At 39.0% G+C, this 8,347-nt stretch overlaps 1 long non-coding RNA gene across 2 annotated transcripts; it reads right to left on the bottom strand.

Moving 5' to 3' along the window:
- Window positions 1-1,739: 1,739 nt before the first annotated feature.
- On the bottom strand, window positions 1,740-7,168 carry LOC141051971 (uncharacterized). 2 transcript variants are annotated; one of them, XR_012220719.1, is made up of 4 exons: window positions 6,977-7,168; window positions 4,582-4,635; window positions 2,997-3,075; window positions 1,740-2,812 (listed from the first exon to the last, which is right to left on the bottom strand). It is a non-coding gene; the product is annotated as an uncharacterized lncRNA (long non-coding RNA). The 2 variants fall into 2 exon arrangements; XR_012220718.1 differs by lacking the exon at window positions 1,740-2,812 and having other exon boundaries at window positions 2,841-3,075.
- Window positions 7,169-8,347: the final 1,179 nt, after the last annotated feature.

Raw genomic sequence — 8,347 nt, forward strand, 5'->3', positions numbered from 1 at the left:
ATTGTAAATTATACCGTACGTTGATAAAGTAATGTGAATTAAGTGGCCAGTGTAAATACATAAGACGTTGAAGGGTATTAAAATTAAGTCTAGATTGTGGCTAAACACTGCAGTTCTGGAGTAAGAATACAAATAAATATAAAAACAAATAAAGCATAAATCAAAGAAAACAAAACAATTTTTTCTTGACACAATCTCCGACCACACTACTGTGGCCTTGTCAAAAAATTCATCAAGCCTTGAAAAGTCCTGTTTCATTAGTGCCAATAAATTTCCCACATTTATTTTGCAAAGATCGTTGCCGCCTGCATCAATTATAAGCACTACGTTACCTGCATATTGTTTGCTACGCTGGACAATTGTAGGTAAGACTTGAGTCCAACATAGACCTCTGACACCTTTTTAAACTACAGACACTTGCTGCATATCCAAATAACAAAAGCCAGGGTGCCTGTCCGCTTTCCTTTCTGCCATGAAAATGTACGAGTGTCCCATTATGGGCTCATACTCACATGCGAGAAACTCAAACGAGTCTCGCACGTCGATACCTGGCACTGCCGCTGGCACTCGGATCAGAGCGTTCAGCTGCATGTATTTCTACTCAGCTGAACGCTCCGATCCGAGTGCTGGCAGCAGTGTCGGGTATTGATGTGCGAGACTTGTCCAAGTTTCTCGCATGTGTGAGCCCTATAAAGAACACTTTTGACTGAATAGGACCTGAAAAACAGAATTAAATAAACCTACCGAACATCCTAGAATTAAAACCAAACTTTAAACAATCTAAAGCCTAGAACCCTTTATTACCAAATCCGGGCAAATATACCCTTGAAAACACTCTGATTTCCAAGACCCAAAAGCTTGTATGTCACCAGCTGGCATAACGCAGGTGTCTGCTGGAGAAGCCAACCCTATCCTGAGCGAGTGTGTACCGAATTCTGTTGGAGATAAACCTAACTCCCTAATCCCTTCTTTGAATATTGCCGAAAACTGGTATTGAGTAGGGGTGAGCAAGCACTAAAATACTCATGCTTAAAATGGGAAGTGGTAGATATGTTGTGTTGAGAGCCCTCTAATTTTAAATCTAAAAAAGAAATGGTATTTCTATTGAATGTGTAGGTGAAGGAAAGATTGTACTGCTTATTGTTCATGTATTGGACAAAGGTTGGTATGGCAGATACATCGCCCCTCCATATGAGGAAGAGGTCGTCAATGTATCTTCCATACCAAAACACATCCTTTAAAAATGGGTTGTTTACTTTACATTGTAGAGAAAACACTGTGCAACAAATTTCAGGGAAGTTCTTGTCCCCTGAGAAAATGTTATTGTATCTTATAGATTTTGATATGCCGAACACAAATATGTGCTCCAAAAGTCTGTATCACGTAAGGTTTTTAAGTAACAACAGTGTATAGTCTACATTATGACGTCCGAGACACTACATACATGTGCATTGATGTCAGTAGCAAAAACAATTTTTCAAAAGTGTTTTACAGACAACTTTCATTTAGAATCCATGTCAGATGCTTCTCGAATAAGATTCTAGCAATAGTCAGCCAGCATTGACATACTCCACTTTCCCTGGTACCTTTTCTCCATCAGCGCAATGTCTTGGTGAATTCTTTAATCGCTAACAGCACCAAGATTGGCTGGAAAAAAGTCCAAGTGAGAATGTAGAAAATGCATTTTTAGTGACATTGCATTTCATCAAATGATATGCTGTGAGCATGTTGTCCATGAGTTGTTCAAAGTTTGGTGCCCTGCTGTTGCCAAGGAAGTTGATGGTCACGTCTTTAAAGGCTCTCCATGCCACTTGTTCAAGCCTTGCAAAAGACCATCAAACCTACTGTCATTCATTATATCTCTTATCTGTGGGCCAATAAAAATATCTTCCTTAAATCTTTGCATCACTTATTCTTGAAAATTTCTGTTGCAAGTAAGAAAAGGCTTCTAATTCTTTGTTCATTGCTTTGACAAAATTCTTCATAAGCCCAAGTTTAATATGCAAAGGAGGGAGAAATATCTTTGCTGAATCAACGAGAGGATTATGTTTAACATTCTTCTGTCCAGTTTTTTTGGAGTGGCCAGTCCTTTCTGAAATAGTGCATTTCTCGTGCACGACTGTCCCATTCACAAATAAAACAACAATACTTGGTATATACAACCTGCAGTCCAAGAATAAGTGCAACAGCTTTTAGATCACCACATATGTTCCAGTTATAATTTCTATAATTAATGTGGGTCAACAGTAACTCTAAATTCTCATACATTTCTTTCATGTGTACGGCATGTCCAATAGGTATAGAAGGATAGATATTTCCGTTGTGTAGTAAAACAGTCTTCAGACTTAAGACTGACGAGTCAATGAACAGTCGCCATTCCTTCGGGTCATGTTCGCATCCATGACCACCAAACAACCCCAAGACATCGTTGCAAAAGGTTAAACTATCAACATGGTTGAAAAATTGATTAAGGTCAACTTGACGACTGCGAAAAACAGAATCTCATGTCCCTGGTAATAAGAGATTCCATTCTTGTAGCCTTGATCCCAATAATTCTGTCTGCCTCTTTGTCAATTTCAAATCTCTGACCCAGTCACTCAGATCAGCTTGGTAATACAGATGGTTAGCACTCGGCCAGAGGGTTCGAGTTCGCGGTGCCAGTGAGAAGGAACGGATAGTCCCAGAATCGCATAAACAATGTATAGTCACTGCACACGCTGATTGTACTTAATGTGAAGTAAATTTATTGCTTGACAGTGAGGAAGCGACATCAAACGACGTTTCGGCCACATCGGCCTTTATCACAAAGTCGCTGTAATAAAAAACATACATAAAAATATCAAAAAATTGTAAACTTTATACAAAATATATACACATAGTATCCAGAGAGCATGGAATATAAGCACTAGAATTATTTAGAAAGATGTGGAGACATCAAACACGTGAAACTGAGAGATAACGCGGTAGATAAGAAACATGAAGGAGCGTGGTCATACCCTTTTCAATTGAATGTAGGGTCTGTTTTCACCAAATCGATAGTGTCACTGCTAGGCATAAATGAGTTGATAGCATATTCTGTAAGTAGGGATAGATGAACATATCGTTAGGGTGACATAAATAAAGAAAAAAAATAAAAAATAAAGAGTAAAAAATCAAGTACTGAACTGGGTGTCTGGAGGACAGATGGATAAAACAGATTAACCAGCATAAGTGTCGTAGCTAGTTGTATACAAAAAAGACAGTGAGGGACTGTAAAAATATGCCCAGGTATCTAGCTGTCCAGACAAAAGCTGTATTCTATTTAGGGAAAACAAAGAAATATACCAAAGTTGCCGCTAAATCCTGTTCCTTGAAGAGGTGGTGGACTGGTAAATATGCCACTGCTAAACAAAGAAAAAGGGGGTACATTAGAGATGTGGCAGGATTGGTGGTCCTGGATTGGGACCATACAAAAGTTGGTGATGCAGCAGTGGTCCTGGGTAGGGACCATGGTAAGGTTGGTGGTACAGCAGTGGTCCCAATGAGACAGTACTTACTATTATTGGTGGCTCAGTGGAGTGTGAAGCCTGCACAATGGTGCCAGAACAGTGAGTGAGCGCTGGATCACAGGCTGTGCTTTTTATCCTGTCTGGTCCGGTCATGTGACTGGAAGTGACATCAGACGCCGGGGCGTGTGCATTGGAGCAAGGCCGTAGTGTCTCACAGTGATCCCCACCAAAAAGATGGCGCTGGCTGTTCACACATGCGCAGTAGAGCGCAATCAAAGAAAACCTAATGAGGCCATGCAGAGACTGCTGTAGCTCTGAGTGGGACACACGCATCAGGGGGGGAGGTGCAGTGTGCTATATATAAAGAGACTGGGCAATTAACATATGGAAACAAATATAAACGAACAGTATTATTGCAAATCATACATGTAAATATACAGCATTTGAATTGCGTAGGAGTCCAAACTTAAACAAACATAAAAAATAAAAGAAATGAAAAGAGTGATGTCAGACCTAGGGGAGAGAATGGAGAAGGTTATGAACTCAAATCAAATGAATTATGAAGATTAGAAAAAAGGAAAAATAAAGATATAAAATGAGAATAGTAGAAAATAAAAAATAAAAAATAAAAATAAACAAAAAATAAAAAATAAAATATAAAAAGTAAAAAATAAAAAATAAAAAGTAAAAAATAAAATAAAAAATAAAAAATAAAAAATAAGAAAATAAAAAATAAAGAGAAAAAGGAACAAGGGGGAAAAAAAAGAAAAAAAGAAAAAAAGAAAAGAAGAAAAAAAGAAAAAAAAGGAAAAAAAAGGGGGGGGAAAAAAAGCCTGCAAGGAACAAAATATAAGGGGAAAAAAAAATTTTTTGAAAAGTAAATAAAAAGACCAAATTTGTAAAGAAAAGGTGAAAATAAATTGTACGGCAAAATGCCTTCAAACAGAGGAAGGGAAAAAAAAGGGGGGAGGGGGGGTTGTGGGAAACTTTTTTGCAAACTTGAAAAAGAAAAAGAAAACAAACAAAAAGAAAAAACAAAAAACACAAAAACAAAAAACAAAAAACAAAAACACATTATGTTTCATTATCTTACCGCTTGGGTTAGATGTAAAAAGGGGAGACTCAAGAAGGCAACCAATCAATGGGTCTAGGGAAAGAGGAAGAGAAAAAAAGGAATTTTTATAAAAATTATTAGATTAGCCAATCGATTTCTCGATTGAGACCCCTCGGATGTAAGGTGTCTAGTGTGTAGATCCAGAATGTCTCCCGTTGCTTTAAAAGGCGAACATGGTTCCCACCTCATTTGGGTCTAGGGACTTTTTCAATAATTTGGAACCGTAGTTGTGATACATTGTGTCGGGCTTCCTTGAAATGGGCAGGAAGTGGGAGCCATGTTTTCCCGCATCTAATCGTAGACTTGTGACTGGATATTCTGTCCCTGATTGCCTGGGTGGTTTCACCCACGTACAATAAACCACATGGACATTTGATGATGTAAACGACGAAGTTAGTTTCACAAGTGAAGTAATCCCTAATTGGATAGGATTTGCCAGAACGTGGGTGGACTATCTCACTGCCTTTGATGATATTGGAACAGCTCATGCAGTTTAGGCAAGGGAATGTACCAGTTCTCTTTTGTCCTGTTAGAGTATGTGTATTGATGTGACTGGAGGTACCCAGGTCAGCCCGGACAAGCTTGTCCTTAAGATTTTGAGGTCTCCTCAGGCACATCAATGGTGGGGATTTAAAGAGGTTAATCCTAGGATAGGATCTGGTCAATAGAGGCCAATGTTTGTGGATGAGATTATGTATTCTTTGCATGGACGGGTGGTGACCATGGACGAATGGGAGTCTGGGTGGTTTGATTGTTGTGGTTCTGGTGGTGTCGGGGTCAATCCGTGCTTTAGTCATCTCAGAAGCCAGAAGTGTAGATGGATAATGCCTAGATTCAAATCTATCAGACATTTCTTGTAATCTGAGGTCTCTAGTCGAAGGATCTGATACAATCCTGGTAATCCTTTTAAACTGTGATCGTGGGAGACTATTACGGGTGGACCTTGGATGACAACTGTCATACAGAAGGAGATTATTGCAATCGGTGGGTTTAGTGTAAAGATCGGATGACAGTGTTCCTTGTGCATCTTTTTTGACCCTAGTATCCAAAAAACTGATTGATTCCAGGTTGTGGGACATTGTAAATTTCAGCTCATGCCTGGCATTGTTGATGGTATCATAGAATTTAGAAAGGCTAGTTGAGTCCCCACCCCATATGCAAAAAATATCATCAATGTAGCGAAGACACACTGTGGCAAATTCCTGGAAAAGTGGATTGGCGTAAATGTAGTCTCGTTCAAACTTATCCATGTAAAGATTTGCATACGCGGGGGCTACATTAGAGCCCATCGCGGTGCCGCATGTCTGGATGAAAAAATCATCCTGGAATCGGAAGAAGTTTTCCCGTAAGACTATATTCAGAAGGTCCAAACACAAAGCCTGTGTGTCCGGTGCAGTATTAGCTTCCATGAGAGTTAGTCTGACTGCCTCTATACCTTTATCATGTGTTATTGATGTGTATAGACTGTTGACATCAAAGGTGCAGAGAATGCTGCTGGGTGAAACGGAATTAATGGAACGAATCTTATTCAGGAAATCGCCTGTGTCCAAAATAAAAGATTTAGTGGTGTGAGTAAATGGAGTTAATATTTTCTCTAGAAAAATGGATAAAGGATTGAGGATGGAGTCCGTGGAAGCTACTATTGGACGTCCAGGAGGGTTGTGTAGGTTTTTGTGGATTTTGGGGAGGGTGTAGAGTACCGGGGTTATGGGATGTTGGTTTGTCAGAAATGTTCTAGTCTTTGCATCTATGGTCTTAAGCTGCATATGTTTGTCAAGAATTTGGTCTATTTTCCTACGTATTTGGAATGTCGGGTCAGTATGAACTTTCCTGTATGTGTTGGTATCCGAGAGTTGTCTCTGAATTTCGGTCACGTATTGATTCTTGTTCATGACAACGATTGCTCCTCCTTTGTCTGCCGGTTTTATAATGATGTTTGGATTGTCCCTCAAGGATGAGATAGCTTGTTTTTCAACAGGTGATAAATTATGGCGGACGGGAAGTAGGCCCAATCGTTGGTCATGGATGGTCTGTTTAATATCCCTGTCAAGAAGGTCTATAAAAGTCTCAACTGCATGATTGGTTTTGGGAGGCATAAAGCTACTTGGGTTGTGTAGTCCTAAGGTGTCAATTGTAATCGAGGGGCTAATGACCCGATTGGAATCTGGAGCTATGCTGTTGGCTACCCTTGTTGAAGAATCGTCAAAATGTACCTTTAATCTAATGTTGCGGTAAAATTGTTGTAGGTCTTTCTCTAATTGGAAAGCATCCCATCTTGGTGTTGGACAGAATGAGAGTCCTAGGTTTAGCACTTTAAATTCTAAAGGAGAAAGGGAGTAATCAGAGATATTTACAATTAATTTTGGACTCCTACCTGTTGCGACCGAAGAGTCATCTGGCGATTTTGTTCCCCTCCTCCTCGACCGCCTTGTTGGCGTGCGTTTTGACCTAAAAAAGGAACTCTGGAAAGAGAGGTGCTGCCAGTGTCGCTCCCGGATCCTGGTGAAGAACCGCCAACTGGAGAGGATCCCCCGGAGGCTGTGTATCCCCCTTGGTGGCGGCGGGGTCTGGAGGTGGGAACCATGTTCGCCTTTTAAAGCAACGGGAGACATTCTGGACCTACACACTAGACACCTTACATCCGAGGGGTCTCAATCGAGAAATCGATTGGCTAATCTAATAATTTTTATAAAAATTCCTTTTTTTCTCTTCCTCTTTCCCTAGACCCATTGATTGGTTGCCTTCTTGAGTCTCCCCTTTTTACATCTAACCCAAGCGGTAAGATAATGAAACATAATGTGTTTTTGTTTTTTGTTTTTGTTTTTTGTTTTTGTGTTTTTTGTTTTTTCTTTTTCTTTTTTGTTTTTGTTTGTTTTCTTTTTCAAGTTTGCAAAAAAGTTTCCCACAACCCCCCCTCCCCCCTTTTTTTTCCCTTCCTCTGTTTGAAGGCATTTTGCCATACAATTTATTTTCACCTTTTCTTTACAAATTTGGTCTTTTTATTTACTTTTCAAAAAAAAATTTTTTCCCCTTATATTTTGTTCCTTGCAGGCTTTTTCCCCCCCCCCTTTTTTTTCCTTTTTTTTCTTTTTTTCTTCTTTTCTTTTTTTTTTTTTCTTTTTTTTCCCCCCTTGTTCCTTTTTCTCTTTATTTTTTATTTTCTTATTTTTTATTTTTTATTTTATTTCTTACTTTTTATTTTTTATTTTTTACTTTTTATATTTTATTTTTTATTTTTTGTTTATTTTTATTTTTTATTTTTTATTTTCTACTATTCTCATTTTATATCTTTATTTTTCCTTTTTTCTAATCTTCATAATTCATTTGATTTGAGTTCATAACCTTCTCCATTCTCTCCCCTAGGTCTGACATCACTCTTTTCATTTCTTTTATTTTTTATGTTTGTTTAAGTTTGGACTCCTACGCAATTCAAATGCTGTATATTTACATGTATGATTTGCAATAATACTGTTCGTTTATATTTGTTTCCATATGTTAATTGCCCAGTCTCTTTATATATAGCACACTGCACCTCCCCCCTGATGCGTGTGTCCCACTCAGAGCTACAGCAGTCTCTGCATGGCCTCATTAGGTTTTCTTTGATTGCGCTCTACTGCGCATGTGTGAACAGCCTGCGCCATCTTTTTGGTGGGGATCACTGTGAGACACTACGGCCGTGCTCCAATGCACACGCCCCGGCGTCTGATGTCACTTCCGGTCACATGACCGGACCAGACAGGATAAA

Source organism: Dendrobates tinctorius, unplaced genomic scaffold, assembly GCF_039654945.1.
Source record: "Dendrobates tinctorius isolate UK_male_01 unplaced genomic scaffold, ASM3965494v1 ptg000158l, whole genome shotgun sequence".
Classification (NCBI taxonomy): domain Eukaryota; kingdom Metazoa; phylum Chordata; class Amphibia; order Anura; family Dendrobatidae; genus Dendrobates; species Dendrobates tinctorius.